We start from the raw sequence: 20,179 nt of genomic DNA, 5'->3' as shown, positions 1-20,179 counted from the left end.
CCAAGTAGTACATCCTCCAGCAGAAGCGGGAGTTCGTGGCAGAGAAAAAGCAGGTAGCGTGTGCCTGTTAAATGACCCTCGAAGAAACACGGGTCGGTAAGGCAACAACCCAAGATTTCATAGTATACATGAACTCCTTATTGTACTGCCTGTCGGACCTAGTGAGGATTTTCAGCCCTCCAATAATGCATGCTGTGGCAGTTAACGGTTCCATTATTGTGGAATCGTGATTCGTACGGGAACAATATTTTCGACAAGAATCATCCATCGTTTTCCACATTTCCTAATATCCATCCACAGAAATTAATTCGAGCTTTAAAGTCTCACCCGTAGAGTAGTTGGTGTAACTGTAGACGGTAAGGGTTATATATATTTGCATGCAGTGTTCCCCATTCGGACGGTTGGCTGATGTTCAACGGTTGTGCAATTGCCAATGTACTGGCGTGTTGATTATTGCGAACTGTATCCAGGACTGCCTCTTAATTCTCACCAGATGTTTCAGTTTCCTCTCGGACAGGTTGTACCCTTTGAGTCACGCCTTTTGTTCGTACACGTATTTCAACATTGCTAAAAGTCTTCACAGCCAGATGTAGCCTGTCTGGATACCATTACTGGCACAGACGTAGTGCCTGGCAAGTATTCTTCCTTCTATCCGCATAGATAAGGAGCATGTTCTCGTATACATCCATGGAAAACATGACGAATTACTGAAGTGACTCCTTCGAGCCATATAGCAGTGCAGTGAACAATGTCTGAAACAGTGGCGTTTCACAGTTTGTGTGTGGCGCACACTGCCCTGTGCCTAAATATTAAATAATTATAGATTAAACCTGTTTGAAAGATATAGGACTCTACACACCGATTACACAGATCTACAGTTACTTTTCTGTTTTGAATTTTTGAGTCAACAACATACCGTGATTTCCTATATCACCGACATAAACGATGTCACAAAATTTAACTTCCCATGAATAAATATAACTTTATCAGACTTCACTGGATTTCGAGACACACGCAAACCTTATTGAACATAACTCTTAAACACACTTTTGACATAGAAAAATGTTATCCCGCGGTAATTATTATTATTATTATTATTATTATTATTATTATTATTATTATTATTATTATTATTATTTCGAGAAAAAATTTCTGAAATCATACGATATTCGAAATTAAGACATTCACCGTGACTACATGATCGTTATGACCTTCCTAATTTTACTCAATTTGAACAATATCTCAAAGAATATTAACACATTACTTAAACTTCGCATTCTATACTTTCTCGACGTGAATTTTACAGCCCTGAAGAGTTTCACACGACGACCAGAAATGTAATATATTCGCCTGATCATTATTAAATATAAATTCGACGCACGCACTGTACATTTATTGGGACAAACAAATTCTAACTACAACACTAACACAAATATATTTACAGACCTGTAATCATAGTCATCATCCAGGATTTCTGACTGCATTCAGCCAGCTGGCTTTGTGCTTAGCCTTCCATGGCTACAATGTTTTAATATTTGTTTTACGTCGCACCGACACAGATAGGTCTTATGGCGACGATGGGACGGGAGAAGGCTGGAAGTGGGAAGGAAGTGGCCGTGGCCTTAATTAAGGTACAGCTCCATCATTTGCCTGGTGTGAAAATGGGAAACCACGGAAAACCATCTTCAGGGCTGCCGACAATGGGGTTCGAACCCACTATCTCCCGAATACTGGATACTGGCCGCACTTATGCGACTGCAGCTATCGAGCTCGGGCATTGCTACATTTGACATCATCTTCTTTTATATATATAACTTAAGCTATAGATTTGTACACTCGGTGTCAATTGGCACTTCCTTGGCGTTTAACATGAGACGAGCACGCTTCTCAAATGGCGGCTGCCACAGTATTCCCAGGACCCTGCTTCCGTTCAAGCTACTGCTAGCCAGGTGTTCCAAATAGATAAGAAAAGTCAGACCTCACTGGTAACATCCAGACTTCCCTTTTACAAATGTCAAACGCGCACAATTGTAATACAGAGTTAAACTCAGCTACGTATTTTAACCAAATCTCTAAACCTTCGAAGTTTTCATCGGCGGCAGTTCAGGAAAATTTCTATCACCTTCCACTTAATATTCTATTGGAACCATTGACAAGAATATATAACAAATTACTTTGAGAACAAAACCCCGCTTTTTCTTGCAGACGAGCGACGTGGGCTCGGCCGTTCAGACCATCGGACAGAATGTGTAAAGTAGGCGGAGGGAGGTTTCTTTTATACCCCCTGGGAGAGACGCCACCCTCTCTACTACACCACACATTTACTCCCCATCGTGCCTGAAATGCTGCATGCCTTACCAGTGGGGACTTTTAACACGCCAGTAGTGCCTATTATGACGATTTACACAGCCATTACTATGAAATCGTGCCTCGTCCTAAAATAAAATGTGAGATACAAACGCTGGATCATTTGCCACCTGCGTCAGTATCCACGCACAAAAATCAACAAGAGTTTCGAAATCTCGTCCGTAGAGTTCCTGATTTAGTTGCAGGTGATACAGACGAGAAAAAACTGGAATGCATTATCCTTACAACAGACAACTGGCTGATGTTGGCCTGTTGTGCTACTGCCCGGGTACTCGTGTGAGGATTATCCCGGAAAGTGTCAATACCCATCTCAGCAGTTTCACCAGATGTATCTGGTGCCTCTCTAACAGGACCTCTATGGGAAAGTGACGACGTTAAACGCAAACGTCGCTCCACCCTCCAAAACGTCTTTGCGTTCGATTGGTGGGGATGCCTAAAAGCAGAAAGGTCGGGCGCGGGAGACTCACCCTCAGAGGAAATTAAAAGGGAAGGATCAGGTTAATGCGAAAACGGTGATTTCCCACGTTGGTGCCAACAATGTAACGTAAGCGTAATAAGTGCTAACACCGTGGTGGGTGTAAGGGATCTGATTATCACAGCGTGGGAGAACTTTTACGGAACGGAGATTGTTATCACTGGCACAATATGTAGAAGAGATAATGACTGGAAGGTAATTTGGGATTTAACCGAGACTTCGTAGTAGGAATGTGGGAAATATGAAGTGCGATCTGTAGATGCTAAAAGATTGGTAAGATAGGGATCTATGCTCAAATGGCCTTCACTTGAATCGCGATGGTATGTATAAATTAGAAGGCTTGTTTAGAAGTGTGATAGGGAAGTAGATTCATGGAAACGGGCTGGACTACGGGGCGGTGATGACAGTGTAGGGAACTGGAAGATCAATTATGCCACATAAAATTGTTAGTGTTAAACAGCAGAAGTATTGTTAATAAATAAATATAATTAATGAAAATATGTGTACTGCTTGACCGACGGGAATCTGACGTTTTTGGCATGGCTATAACTCTCTCGGTTGGAGGAGTGGGGAGCGGAATTGTCAAGCAGGACACTCGCCATGCGTTGCCGTCTCGGTAGCTATGGAGCAGTGGTCGGTTTAACATCGTATGTTTGCAGAATGGTGGGTCTGTTATAACAGTGCAGCGAGTTCTTCGTGTGATTTTCAACCGTGGGCGTCGTGGTGCCGTTCCCAGCCGCAACACGATTCTCAGTTGGGTTAATAATGTACGGACAACAGGATCTATTATTAAGAAGACGCCACCAGGTCCGACTAAGACAGCAAGAACACCAGAAAACATCGAGCGTGTGAGAGCCGCGGTCACGCCATTCTGCACAAATGCGTCGTACGCAAACATACGATGTTCAACCGACCACTGCTCCATAGCTACTGAAACGGCAACGCATGGCGAGTGTCCTGCTTGACAATTCCGCACGCCAATCCTCCTACCGATAGAGAACTAGCCATGCCACAAACGTCAGATTCCCGTCGGTCACCCTGTATATACAGGGAGTATATTTTAAGAGTGCCTGGCCGAGTTCCGTCACATAGGAGTGCAGGGAAGCGGTGACAGTCAGCGCAGTGCCCGATTGGCAAGCGGACGTAGCCATTTCAAAGAAGCGACTTGATTACGCCTATAGAAGATAAACGAACTTGAGATCAACAGCTATATACATGCTCTGGACAAATAAATAAATAATCTAGTACATGAAAATGAACTCACCATAATTTACAGAAAATATTCAAAGTGATTTCCTTGAGCTGCGATGCGAGCTTCACATCTTGAAATGAGATTTCGTAAAACACTTTGCCGTTCATGTACACTAATGTAACGTACAGAGTTCCTAATTTCGAATTTTAAGTCTTCTGCATTTGGAGAATTTTTCCTGCAAATTTTTCTTTTTGATATCAAAATTGATAAAAGCCACATGTGCTTAAATCAGGCAAACGAGGGGGACATAGGCATTTACTGATGATCTGATCATCATGGAACACTTTCTGCAACAGTCGCCTTGTTCCATAATTGAATTATAATTGGGAGCGCTATATAACGCACTAAAGTACCGTTTAAGAAAAAAATACTAAAACATGTATTTCAGGCTATACACAATTTGAAACGCTTACCTCTGATTGGAAGAAATTTTCAACACTTTTCTGGCTGCTTTAGAATGTGACCTAGACTTTGCCAGTCTTGATATTTCCTTTACCGGAAAAATAAATCTGCAATCAATGTAATGGAATACAATTTTTGGCAAATGTATTAGCAGATGATTCTCTAAGAATCACAAATTTCGCAACACTGGAATTTCGTCTATCATCTCCACAAAGTCTGAAATTATATCACCCCACAACGCGCCTTCTCCTTTCAGCTTTTCTTTCATTGTTGCGTCTAACCGTTTCATCACGTCGTAGAAAGCTAACGAGGGATATTTGAGGCATTTAGAGTCACTGCCGCCAAAGTCCCGTAATTTGGAAATAACGCCCACATCACTAAGAACATCCTGATTTTCAGAATCACATTCTAATGATTTCACACATTCACTGCGAGGTACAAATTGCTTTGCTACTGTGTGAATCAATCAGCCATATAAATAATATACGAGATAATTGCCTACTCTAGCTAAACTGTTATTATTAACTGACAGATCTATGGGACCGAGGTCCGGTTCAATATATGCCAGTGTAATAATGTCTCTTATCTCTTCATGAATATTTTCCTTTACCTTCCTACTTCTACGTTTTTCATTTCCTACTATTTATCTTATCCGTTGCGCAAAGGATGACAGCTTGTGGTCAATCACATCCACACATTTCTCTGTAGAAAAAAGAATTGCATTCACTGAAACGTATACAGATTGAAGTAGCTTGGTACTCCCGGAAAATTATGTGGCACAGCGTTCTCTGTTCATTTCCACTTGTTACGAAGCTATTCCTCTGCTTTTTCATCGATGTTGAAGGTATCCACTTTGATCAGTGTGTCGTCACTAAAGTCTGTGTCACACACACACGATCGTTCAAAGTTAACAGTCTATCACTCCTTGGATTTTTTTCTGTTCCATTCACTCAGACAATTTTGATTAGGTCTAAACCAGTGCCTACCATCCCCTTCACAATACCCAGACTTACTACCTCGCAAACGACAGCCTGGTATGTTCATGATGATAATTACGCTTAATAACACCACCCAATTCACACGAAAACTGTATTTTACCTTCTAATACAGCGCGTCGCGCCTACGCAACAGTGCGCTCAACAGCTACTCGTTCAGGCCAAACGATGTATGTGGCCCGTGGTGTCGAAAAATAGAACTACATTCTCTGGTCAACGGAGCCTTGCGGAAGTATCATTGATAATTTACCCGCCCTGCCCCTACTGAACAATTGTACTAGATATTCAATTTTCTTTCACTTGATATCCTACTATAAAATGTTTAATTTGTCACAATGTATAACATTATCCATTATTTGGCACATTGCAGCACGTTATGAAAAAAAATTCTGTATATATATTGGTTTATGGCCGTTAGAGACCTCGTTATGTAACAGTTACATGTTTCTGGAAGCCTTCATCACAGCCCAAAACTTGAGCATCCTTTCTCTGGCAGCCTGTCTTCTTTTTCCGTCCACCCACGGTTAAGTGTTGGTTCTTCATGAAATCCCTGGAATTTGTGGATCACTGACCTAAACTTTGTTCGCTTTGAGAAGTCTTCTGAATTTAGTCCCACCTGTTTGAGATTCTTTCTCACCTCTCTGAACACTTGTCCGACACTTTAGATATGCTTTCTAGTATTGTGAAAATTATTTTCGTTAGTCTCTTCTCAACCATTCCAAATAAATGCCCATAGAATTTATTTCTCCGTTTTATCATGGACTCAGTCTTTCATTGTCACCGTAAAGTTCTTCCCTTACTCGCAACTTATACTGTCCGTCCACAATCTTTGGATCCATTATTTTGCGAAGGATATTTATTTCGAATTTCTCAGCTTCTCTCAGTCCCGCTTTCCCTGTAAGTTGGATGCGTTTACCAGCGTACAGACATTCCGTTTAAATCACTGTATTGTAGTGCCTTAGTTTAGCTCACCTGGGGATGGTCTTCTTCTTGTATACAGGATATGTCCTACGAAAAGCCACAGCCACGTTCTCCCGTCTGATGTTGTTTGCTTCGCTTTCATTAGTTTTCGGTTGCACTACTTCACCCAAGTACTTAAAGCTATCAACTCTTTCTATTTTACCGTGTTCTGTCTTCAGGTACCGAGAGGTTATTTTGATGTTTGTTATATATTTAGTTTCTTCGAAAGAAATCTGCAATCCTGCTTTTCCTGCTTGTACTTTTAGTATATTCAGTTGCTCTATTGCTGGATGGAAATTCTAAGTTCCCATGGAGGAAAATAGATATATTTCCACCAATAGAGCATGTCATGGCACCACGTTTTGACCCTCCAATGTATATTTGGTTTATTAGTCCTTTTCTGTCCAGTTCTTTTTCCCATTCCCAGATAATCTTCCCCAACACACAGCTGAAAAGAATCGGTGACAGTCCATCACCCTGTCTGACTCATGTTTTAATTTCGAACTGCTTGGAGATCTCTCCCATGAACTTAAATTTCGCATGTGTCCTAGTTAACGTCTGATTAATAATTGCTGTTGTTTTGGCGTCATTTCCAAATTCTACCAATATATTGATTAGCACCTCCCTGTCAACTGAATCATACGCCTTCTTGAAGTATATCAACGCATGATCTTCCCTTCCTAAATCCCGCTTGATACTCGCCTAGCTGGTGATCCACTTGTTCCACAAGTCTCTTCTGTAATGTTTTAGACAGTGTCTTATAAGTTACAGGTGTGAAGTAAATGCCGCGGTAGTTATTAGGATATGCTCTATCATCCTTTTTGTGTAGGGGATGAATGACAGCATTTTCCCAGTCTTCAGGGATAACCTCCATTTCCGAGATATTTTCCATTTCTTGCCTTATAAGATTGTGATTGCGATTTCTGCACTACTCTTCAGAATCCCTGCAGGGACATAGTCTTCCCCTGCAGCTTTGTTGTTCGTTAAGACAGTAATTATTTCACGGAGTTCTGATTCGTCAGGTGTATTGAGTTCTCATTCCGCTGCTTTGGATCCTCCTTTGAACGTTAAATTTTAGGTTTTTCATAGTTCATCAATTCCTCAAAATATGTACCTAATATCTCACAGTTTTCATTCTTATTCACAGTCTATTTTCCATCTTCCCTTCGAAATCCCATGGTAGATGGTTGATATCCATTAATGTGCTCCTTTAAGGTCCTGTAAAAGGTTCTAGTATTGTTCTCCTTAAATTGAGTGTCAATACTTAGGAGTTCTTCAGATATTTGATGCAGTTTGGCTAGCCGGAGGGTCTTTGCTTCTGTTTGCGTACCTCTTTGTAGGTCTCAAATTTATCTTCTGTTTTATCTGCGTACCATTCTTTATAGGCTGCAGCTCTCCTATCAATGTCTACATCACAATCTGTGGCCCACCATCGGTGTCTGCGAGATCGTCCCAAAAGTGCAACTTCCTCAGGTATATATGTTATATTCCCTCGAATAGCCTTGCAAGTCTCCATTTTCTTCTCCCGCATACAACTTTGAAAGTCGTTTCTGTTTTCTTGAAATTTTTCGTCGTTTACTTTTATTGACACATTCGGAGAGATTCACTTCTGGTTTAACGGTAACGACTTGAGTTTTTTGCGGGTCAAGAAGTGATCAGAGTCAAGATTGAATCCTTTCCGTACTACCACATTCATAATTTCTTTTAGTGTTTCTCCTTGAAATTGCAAAATGGTCCAGTTAATATTCACCTAGGTCTTTCCGTGGAGCGCACCACATTTTCTTTATCCTTGGCATTCTTTTGAAATACGTGGACATTAATGTAAGATCAAAAGTCTCACATAAGTCAATAATTCTCTTCCCATTCGTATTTTTTCTGGTGTGAGCTGGATAACCACCTACTATTTTTCGGAACTGACGTTCTTTCCCGAACTGCGCGTTGAAATCACCCATCACAATTTTGACATGATTGCTTGGCATCTTAACAATGCATTCTCCAATTGATCCCAGAATATTTTCACCTTATCAGTTTTTTCTGTTGTCTTCGTTTATGGGGGTGTGTGCATTGAATAATGTGTATTTCTTGTTTGGACATTTCAGTGTTAGAGTGGAGAGTCTATCAGAAAGGGGAGAGAAGTCCGTTACGGAGTCAGTAACTCGTTTGTTTACACAAAATATTGTACCAACTTGCTGCAGATTTCTTCCAATTTTCCGTCCAGGTTTACCTTTAAGATTCTGTAACTTTCTGAATCAAACGTATTAATATTAGTAAAACGTCTCTCTTGAACTGCTAGTATTAGGATATTCTGACTTTCCATTTAATCTAAAGTCCATTTTAATTCCACCGCCCTAAGTAGAGTTTGTGTGTTGATAGTTCCAAAATAGTGATGCTCCTTTGTTCGTACATTTCGTTTTAGGTTAGTAGTGTTTGTCATTAGTACGTCATCAGTCTGGCTACAATATGGCTCCGACTCCATCTTAGATGTTGGCATAAGCTCCTCGGAATCCGATGGCTTGTTTTCGCCGCCTGATCTGACGGTGGATTTCCATTGCTGGGTACCACCTGGGGTAGTTTTCCTTGAAAGTTTTGCCATCATGCAAAGTGTCACATCATGGTAATGCTTGGTGGGACAGTTTACTCAGTCCGTGATTATAATTACGGTTGTTAGTCGTACAGCTACTTCTTCCGCCCTCTCAGGCGTTGGGAAATATCGTCTTCCGCCATCGAGACTGTTGACTGCAGTCCTTCTTGCCTCAGTCGCTCTGCGGGTGTTTATTTGGCTAAGTCTTAATCACACCTGTCCTGCATATCTACAGGAACATCCACTATCAGCCTTATGGAACGGGCCGTGTAAGCGGTTGATGCTCCCCTCCTCAGCGTCTTTCGTGAAGTTGTGCCAAACACCTACTCAGTTCAGTGCTTGACCCCCACGGAAGCTAAATGGGCACGGAACAAATTCAGTAATTTACTATTATAATACAAAAATGCTGGTAATATCCACTTCACAGTCATCCGTTCAAATAAATATGAAAGTAATATGGGCACTATTATATTACTTTGTATAATGAACTACCAGAAAATATGAAGAGCACCTCTTCACTACAAACGTGAGAAACGAGGTTAAATAACTCTAATGTAGAGTAAGGTTGTAGACTTCATATATTCTGAAATTACCTGTTATCGTTTCATTCTTGCATATATTTATATGTTTGCATACTTGCTTAACTTTACAATATATCAGTACGAATCCTTTAAAGAGTAATTCAACAGTCACATTTTTTCCTCAGTTGATCCGCAGGTGTTTATTTGGGTAAGCCTTATTCACACCCGTCCTGCATATCTACAGGAACATCCCCGTATTTGCCATATGGGACGCGCCGTATCGGGGTTGAGGCCCATCTCCTCAACATCTTCCGTGAGGTTATGACAAACACCTAGTCAGTTTAATGCTGACTCCCGCGCAAGCTGACCGGGCACGGAAAAACTTCAGTAATTCACACTTATAATACGAAAAAAGCTGGTAATACCCTTGCACAGTCATCCATTGAAATAAATACGGAAATAATATGGGCAGTATTATATTACTTAGTGTAATGAACTGCCAGAAAATATAAAAACACCTCTTCACTACAAATGTGGGAAACAAGGTTAAATAACTCTAATGTAGAGTAAGGTTGTAGACAATATATTCTGAAATATTTTTTTTTAGTTTTTCTTACATATACTTATTTGTTTGCATACTTGCTTAACTTTACAGCGTATCAGTACGAATCCTTTGAAGAGTAATTCAACAGTCACATACAGATATTTCCAAAGAATAAATATCAGAATAAATATTCACAACCATTCATTGCTCAAGTAATATGCTGATAACATACAGTATAGATGATATACTAATGTTACTACGTACTTGTATGATGTAATTCTTCTGTTTATTCATGTAATCAGAATTATTGTTGAACTGATTTGAAGTTACAAACTTACAATATTGAAGTGAATTAAAGTATTTTACCCACCTCAGTAGCCTTTATATTATTGTCATGCACTGAACCACATGCTCTATTTCAGGTGACTTGACAAATCAATAATTGTGTGACCTTACATCGGCTTGACCGCGGAAAACAAATCGGAGGCGGGGTGTCATTTACTATCCTAACGATCTTAAAAGTAAAATGGTTGTTAATTTATACCCAACAGTTTCCTACCGACCAGAATTAATGTTCGTAAAAAAGTACTGATCGGAGTTGTTTAAAGAGTCCCAGACGTAAGAAATATATCTGAACTTGAACTTTGCTTAGCCAGTTTAAATCTACTATACGAAAATAATATTATACTTGGAGATTTTAATACAAATCTCCTAACTACGATATACGACGCTTTACATTTCCAAGACCTGTTCGTTAGCATGGACTTCCACATACTGCCTCTAAACGCGACTAACCAAGTACAAGTAGTAAAGTGAACAGCTCACACTCTCATTGAATTAACAATAACAAGTAATATTCAGATAATCTTAAATCTCGGAGAGTTTGTATTGTCAGATATATCGACACATGATGTAATATACATATATTGCCCCCATTTTCCCAGCTCAGCCTCAGACGCAAAGATCCAATGAGGTGGAACGTACGCGTGGCCATTACGTAATTAGGCCTAAAGGCATAAGTGTCGGATGTTATCTAGAGCTCAAATAACACTCAACAGTTGTGTAAATGACATTGATTAACAAATCAAAGGCGAGAAAATTTAATTTAATTACGGTTCAATCTCATCCAGTTAATCAGCATAAAATGAAAATCACTTAAGGATTAGTGAGTTCACACTGTCAGTGAGCATGAAATTATTTAACCGTCAACTTGAAACAATTTCTAGACTCGCTTATTATCACAGACTATTATTTTGCATTCCCTTTCACTGTTCGTGTTGTTTTTATCGGCAATGCAATCTTATTGATCTCGACTAACTGTAATATTATTTTAATCACATTTCTTATTAGAAGATAATTTAACTCACTTGAAATTAATTAATTAATTAAGTTAATTAAGTTAAGTAATTAAGTTATTTGACTGAAATATTTTAAATTGAACATGGTGAAAGGTAAGACAGTCTTCTAAGCTTATAAAATTAATGCATGAAAAAGTAGCAATTCAATCCACGTTCTCCCGTCTGATGTTGTTTGCTTCTCCTTCATTAGTTTTCAGTTGCACTATTTCACCCAAGTACTTAAAGCTATCAACTCTTTCTATTTTACCGTGTTCTGTTTTCAGGTACCGAGGGACTATTTTGATATCTGTTATATATGTATTTAGTTACTTCGAAAGAAATCTGCATTCCTGCCTTTCCTGCTTGTCCTTTTAGTTCCTCATTCATTTCTCATAGCCTCATTTACACTTAACTGAAAAAATGTTTGCTCGATCATAAACGCAATATCTTAATATTTAAATTTACAAATAAATTAATTGTTTGAGAGTTGTTGAGTTTACATGAAAAATGTGTTTGTAGAAATACCGTTGGATTTAATTAAACTCTAGAAATATAATATGATTTTGCGATAATATTTAATAATTCTAATGATTAATAACAGAAATATTTGCATTCTTTCCATTTCAAGAGGAAATATCCTAAACAACGCAGAAAGGATCCTCCTCTGCGACAAATTGCAGGGAAATAAACATCCAACGATAAATACAAAAATGATCGATACCATCAAATAACTAGACAAATACACCATAAATCACATTCACAACAACACAGAAGACACTTTATTTACAGATCTGTTTCACACACATTCTAATCAATCCCTTTTATAACTACAAAATAGGTAAGAATTAAATTTTAGAGGATCTTATAACTTAACTTCTAACTGCTCTAAAAGACACAGTCTATGAGTAATTAAAGGGATTAATACCTTAATAAGTCACTTGGTTTATTTTAAAGCTTCTCTTCAGCAATAATTTGGCTTTACCGAAGCTTTTACATTGAAATGCAATTTTCCCAAAATCACTTTTTTCCGAAACAAATGCCCCCTTTTCTCAAAAACTGCTTGGTGCATTTCTATGAAGTTATTTACGAAATATTTGTGATACTGTTGTTGTAGCAAGGATCTACTTTGTTGGTTGGAATTTCTTGAATAGTTTATATTTTATAGTAAAATATGTGCGGAAAAAATGAAAATTGTGGTATATTTAACAAAAAATCATAACCTTTTCTGCAGCACATACTTGAAGGCTGTTCCAGATCAGTGTATGCAAAGACAAGAGTTAACATTATATTAAAAATCATCTTTCTACATTCAACGGCTACTGAGAAATAGGTTCATTTATTCAGCTATTTTATCAGTGAAGAGATACAGCGTTACATAAGTCCAAAGCAATATCGTGTAGATAGAATTAAACAATGCCTAAGAAGTAAGGAATGACTCTGCTACATATAAATAATTCATATCGCGTCTATGATAGGCTTTTATTCGATTGCCATCGCCATGACTACGTCGAGCGTACACTAAAGGTATTTAATTCATTAATTGCTCAATGTCTGACATATGTCGTATTCAATCCAAACCAAGACATGTTTTCCGTAATACAAAAACCCGACCATTTATTCCACCCCAAATTCACACATAAATTGAGCACACAACTTCACACATCGATTTAAATATCAGCAATTTGCACCTAATTCAAACACTAAACTCAACGTAATTTAACTGATAAAATATCCCTGTGGTACATCATTTGTGTTTACAATTATACAGTTATAATACTGTAATCCAGCCATATAAACATCTTTATTTAATTCCCATACGCATTCCTTATAATGTATATGACTTGGATTTCATTTCATCAGCAATTCTGGCTCAAAAATATATTTATATTGTCTCACATATCACCTTTATGCAAAGTTTAATTTTTCTGAAGAGAACTGAATTATTTTAAAATAATGGCATTATATTTGAAAAATCAAATTTATGCAATACACCAAAAGTACTAAAATAAACAGCAATACTGTAGTGACATTATTACTATTACGTCACATTAAAACACTATTGAATTGCGTGCTTAACTTAATATTTGCACACAACATTGTTTGTTTTGAAAACACCTTTATCTTATGCATTACTCATACATCTCATACACCTCTTGATCACGGTCCTCTTTTGACGTTGTAGGTCACTGAAGCACTTCCTTATAGAAGTCCACCTCTGGAAAGTATTACATTACCTTTGTAATGACTGTCAATTTCTTTTCTTAAATTGGGATTCTCTGAGTGTATGTTTCTTATGTTGATAGACTGATGGATATAGCACGAGATTTCAACGTAAATGTATGCGATATCAAGCCATCAACGAAAAATGGTGCAATAAACTTTCCCTCCATATTGGTATCATAAAACAGATTGTTGAATTCACTGATTTGGCATGGCGTTTATTTACCACTTGAGATATTTCTTCCATATGAATCATCTGACATACTATTTCTATTATAATATTTGGGCCACCAAAATGCAATGATATTGATAACTAATCCACGTAAATACACTAAATCAATGAAAACAGGGAACAAATTCACTTGCAGGGCCACTTATCACTCATGAGGAACAGCCGTCCCGGCATCCTGACCATTTGAAACACACGGTAGCACACTTATACTGTGCATAAACGAGATTCATGCTGCTCATGTATCATTTTTGCATCTTCATATAAACAATACCCTCCATTGAACACATGAACAGCATCGTTACATGTCTGCTTCTTACACAGGCTATGTATGTGCCCTATAAAACATTATTACTGTAAAAATATCACTTTCGAAAATTCACATGCCACTTTTTTGCATAAGCCGATTCAAATATCCTCGATACAGAATAATAATATGAGAAAAATTCAACTAGCACCGCTTAACACTCATTAGAACAATATTAACACTGAAAATGGCCTTTAAGTACGTTGGTTTACCATCTTGGGACTATTATTATTATTATTACACTGATTCATGATTATTTAACAGCGTCGATCTAAGAATTACTAGTAAATGAGGAAAGTTTATATCATACAACGGTACTCAATTTTGGTGATGGGATTCGATTTCGTGGTGACTTCATTTTTCCAGGTGCTCCATTCAGGGCTCCGCCTACATCAGAGCCGCACATGCTGGGATGATTATACAGGTAGAAATTGTCTTCATTTTTGCTGAATCCTCATGAGATATAGCGTGGAATATACCGCTGGTACTGCAAAGTTCACTTCACAGTGTCAAGAGATCAGCTTATATTCCAAGAAGCTGAAACTGATACAAAAGTTTAAGTATTTCGTTCACGACCACTTAAAAATTTACCATGCGAAGCTGCGTGAAGGATACTTAACTCTGCTCTGCGATCAGTCAAGAAATGGGACCGAGTTCACTCCTCAACTGCTTATATGGATTTTGCATGCCTGGAAGCGTGATACGACATAAATTTCCTCTTGGTTATCACGTGTCTTTCCTTTGAGCTCATTCGTTCGTATGTTGCGGTTAGAATTTTCCAGAATAGCATATGATGTCACCCGCTCTGCGGTTCAAACCCTCCGCTTGATATCACGTTCCAAAGTCTCCACTCACCGGAATGAGTAGAAAAAGAAGCAAGACACCGTAATAAGTGACCTAGATATGATAGCAGGCTGCTGGCCTGGTCAAGGTTACACAAAAATAATCGAAAGCAGATGATTCACTCACACGGCGATGAAAATAATGTTTTCGTGGCCTCCCAATTCCAATTATATTTCGTACAGTTAATGTGAGGGGGACAACTCCCTTGACTGGTTAAAAATGTAGGCTAACACATTCAAGAGAGTCGATATTTACTTGATTTTGAGTTCGTATAGAATGTTTACTCGCATTAACTAGTTCAGACAGTTCATTCCGACGTAGAAATATCTCATTTCTCTCCTTTAATAACTGATAATGTTCCTGTCGCATGTATGCATTCTCATTTTGTGCCTTAGCGTATAACATGCGAAGTTTATTGAGTAGCTCTCCCAGAGATCAGGAAGTCATTACGGATGACATAAAAATGTTAGTGTTGAACTGTAGAAGTATTGTAAGGAAACGAGTAGAATTAAGAAATTTAATAAATAAATACCTACCAGATATTGTAATAGGAGTTGAATCATGCCTGTTTGACCTTATGTATTTGCTTTACGGATTAACATAACCTCCTGCACTTGCAATTGGCTATGGAGTCGCTTACTGCGTACCCATCTCAACCATGAATTCGCTCGGTTTCTTAAGTACTCGCAAGGGAGGGAACCTGTGGCTGTCGCTGGTATTTGAGTAAGAACTATCCGATCACGTTATGTAACGTACTAATAGACCTGTAGCAAAATTGTACATCCTATGGAGAGTTATTGGCGGAAGGAGGGGAAGGGAAATTTATGTACAGAGCACAGGCGTATGGGTAAAGGGAAGGCTCTCTCGGTCCAGACCTAGGTCTCGATGTATGGGATAGATGTGACCTCGACCCGTGTTTTGGAATGTAGAGAATGAAACAACCCGTTCTGTCAAGTTCTTGGCCGAATCTTTGGTATTTGGAAGGAAATTTCTATGAGGCACTAATTTATAACTTTCGAACAAATTAAACAGCTGCTGCTCGAGAATGATGTTATTTTTACCAGCTTAAAACACTTAAGATAGACAAAGAAGGTAGTGATTATTACGAAAGCGATAGTATTTTTGACGACAATTCTTCATTACATATTAAAAACAGCAATTTCCAGACCGAAATCCATCGTCTAGTGAAAATCAATGCAGCAGTGGTTCTTCATTCGCCCTATTACCACCAACAAAAGATATAACAAAATTCCCTCAAATTTACTTGACTTACAAAATTTGGACAATGCTGCGGAGACGAAACGACCCACACCTACCGTGTCTTCCTGGATTGACAATTGACATGTAATCTCGTGTGAAATTTACGTCTGTGTTATCACAGAAAAGGAGGATGATTAGTAATAAAAACATTGATTTTACATCACACTAACTACATATGAAGATTTTCGGAGACATCGAGGTGCCGGAATTTTGGCCAGCAGAATTTCATTAACGTCTCATTTAATCTACCGATATGAGGATGATGCATTTTGAGCACTTTCAAATACCTCCGGACGGAGCTATGATCTAACATGCCAAGTTTGGGTCAGAAGGACAGCGCCTCGACCACCTGAGCCATCCATCTAGGCGAGAATAAAAGAATAAAAGAGTTTTAAAGAAATATGGGAAGTCGCATGAAACCCCTCACAGGCACAGCACAACTCTATTATAAGAAAGAATGCAATATGAGATACGTGATCATATCTTAGCAAAACGACAAGTACATTTAATTGTCCATCATGGAAGGTTACTTATTTGGACGAAGAATAATAAGAAACATGTTGACCCAAACAACACTTCATTATTTAAAGCACCCAAAATTTGAGTAAAAGAAATGATGCAAGTGTAAGTGACAAGTATAACTCAGAAACAATTCTCTAAACCCATGGGCAAATAGTTAAAATATCGAGCTCGATTAGTAGGTATTATTATTATTATTATTATTATTATTATTATTATTATTATTATTATTATTATTATTATTATTATTATTATTATTATTATTATTATTATTATTATTATTATTATTATTATTATTATTATTATTATTATCTGCGTAATTATATACGACAGGTTGGCAATATGGACCTTTTTTGTATAAATCGTAGTCGTCACATTTATTATTGGTGTGTTGTATGATCTGCGTTGTGTAGCAGGACATGTGAGGTTACGTCACGATACTTCTGCTGTATGTCTATTAATACGAGTTTATTTAATGTAAGAACACGTAATTAATAGTATATAATTTAGTATTACCTGTAAATATGATGTATTCATCCGATGTAATTTTGTGCAACACAGGGTAAGAGTCTAGGACAGTGGTTCCCAACCTTTTGTGGCCCATCTACCCTTTCTGGAGGTTGACTAACACCTATCGCCCCCTTTTCATTTTCATTGTATGCCTAATTTTAATTTGAAGTAAACTGTAAATAATAAAGCAGTTTTATTTTTTTAAACAATTTTACTACCGTATATAAAAACAACCAAAACAGTTTTATCCGGTTCCTCTTAAATAAAATAGAAAAAGTTAAAAGGAACATTTTTACAGAGTTTTTAAGAACAAGGAAGTGAAAAAATTAACTAGGTCATTGACGTACATTTAGAAAAAGGAGTACATGTTTTCATTCTTAAACTGGAATCTGGAGAAATTGAGCTAGTTGACAGTTAAATTTTGAAAATTTAAATGAAAGTTTGGAAACTTTGTTATTGTTTAATTTTACCTTTCCATTGGCTGCGTTGTGCTTGGTGGATTTCAGTTATAGATTGAATATTCGGCTGTATGTTCGTCAATTTCAGGCACAAGTCTCGTTTGAAGCAAATACCCAACTTATTTCTTTGCTATGTGAGGAGCTTTACAACAGAACTAAATCATTTTTCAACTAAATATCCTGACGAGAACGAGATGAGAAGTGGTTTTCCCCACAGTTGCGGATAAGTGTCTGTAAGCTTCACCCTTGTTAACTCGTAAGCGCCCTGCATGAAAATGATTTTCGCCTCACAGTCATACTTCAGATCTAGAAACTCCGTCTGCAAAGAGTTATCAAGCTTATCCACAGCTTCAAATGAGAATGGATCTAGAATCCAATCCGGAATTTGTAACTTGGTCAAATCCTCAAATCCTGATTCCATATTAGATTATAACTGCTCAAGGTGATCAGTAAAAATTAGGATTTTGTCTTCTGGGATTTCAGGAGTATTGGTATCTGACACTGAACACATTTTAAAGGCGGAGAACTGAGTCAGCTCTTTAGGGGCAATATTTACCTTGTGAATATCAAACTTGGTGATGAACGATGAAATCATTCCTTTGACCTTGATAAGGTTCGTCTTGTTTCCTTGAAGCCTTATATTGACTCCGTTCATTTTTTTCAAAAATATGTGTAAGGTACGCAAGTTCAAACTTGCGTTGATTCAAATTCTCACTCAAAACAGGATCAGACGTGTCGAAAAACTCAGTAACCGTGTCATATAATTCGAAGAAACGGCGCAAACAGTTTCCTTTGGAAAGCCACCTCACGGCCGTATGTAGAAGCAAGCGTTCAAATTCCTCATCGTTTTCGTGGCAAAGTTGTCGGAACAGACGGTCATTAGCTTTGATATAGTTGACACCAGTAATAACCAGTTATAGGGTTTCATGCAGGACACCACTCCATTGTTTTAGAGCTAAGTGTTGAGGATGAATGACACAGCGAATAATGATGACCTTTGGTAATTCCTTCTAAAGGTGGCCTAGAAACCCAGCATGACGACCTGAGATGGGAGGAGCGTCGTCTGTTGCGCAAGCGCTCACGTTTCTTAGGGGAATCTCTTTTTCCTCAAAGTAATCTTGCATCGCTTTAAAAATCGACGATACCTTCGTATCAGTGCTCAAATTTCTAGAAAACAATACGTCCTCGGTAATTTCCTTTTGTTCATTGATAAACCTCACATAAGCTAACAAAATGGCGTTGCTATCAATCACAGTTGACTCATAAATCTGCAATGCAAATTTCCGTTTTTTCAATAAATTTGTGAGTTTGGATTCAATGTCCGTGGCCATTTCGTCAATTCGCCTGGAAACAGTACTGTTGCTTAAAGGAACCGATTGGCTTATCTTATTACTAGGGCCCTCGCCTAGCATGACTTCAACAATTTTTGGTAGCCTGTAACACAAGAATTTGGCCAATTGTGTGAGGTTACCACATTTAACGATCAATAGAGACACCTCGTAAGAAGCAAGAAGACGTTTTGCCACGATCGGTTGCTCGTTTCTTAAATATTTAACTCACATTAGGCCGTTTATCTGCTTTGAGGTGTTGAAAATATCTTAGTTCTTTACTCACTTTATCACTGAGTACTCTTGATAAATGACCTTTCATTCGCGAAGGCCTCATGACTTCATTACTAGTAAATGTTTTATTGCACAAAAACAACGTGCAAACTGCACAATTTGCGGTGGAGCGATGATACCGAATTTTAAATACTCAGCTGAGTATTGACGTCACATTTTCTTTTTTGATTCCACTGTCCATGAACTTCTACACTCCGAAACAAACGCAAAAAGCAACAGAAAAGACACGCACAAGAACTGATTGTGGGGCACACAAAGGCTAGTTAAGACTGAAGACAAATGTAGGTCAATGGCAAGTGTGTTGTGGCGGCAGGAGGGAGCGGGGTTTGAGTCACCAGTTGGCTGCGCTGAGCAACAACAGATGGGGACTGTGGAGAGGTGTGAGTGTAATGAACTAGCCGGCTGAGAATAGCCAGTGACTTGTGCTACCCGGCAACTTCTACTTTAGAGTACTATTTAATATTTCCCCACTTGAATACTCATCGCCCCATATCGCCCCCCACTTATTTATTGCCCCCCTGATAACCCGAATCGCCCACTTGGGGGCGATTGCACCCACGTTGGCAAACAACCACCGGTCTAGAACAACGCACATTTGTCTTGATGTCACTCGAGTTTTACAGAATGATCTACTCATTTGTATATAGTTTATTGGGGTCTGGAGAAGATACTAGAAAGCCTTTTGTGTCATACTTTTCTGGAAGCCTTTTTCTGGAAGGTACATAAAGGAGATTCTTGAGTTGTTTAGTCGAGTTCTTAGTGAGAGTCGTTAGTCGA

This window comes from Anabrus simplex, chromosome 2 (assembly GCF_040414725.1).
Source record: "Anabrus simplex isolate iqAnaSimp1 chromosome 2, ASM4041472v1, whole genome shotgun sequence".
Classification (NCBI taxonomy): Eukaryota; Metazoa; Arthropoda; class Insecta; order Orthoptera; family Tettigoniidae; genus Anabrus; species Anabrus simplex.
Note: the sequence above shows the minus strand (reverse complement) of the source record.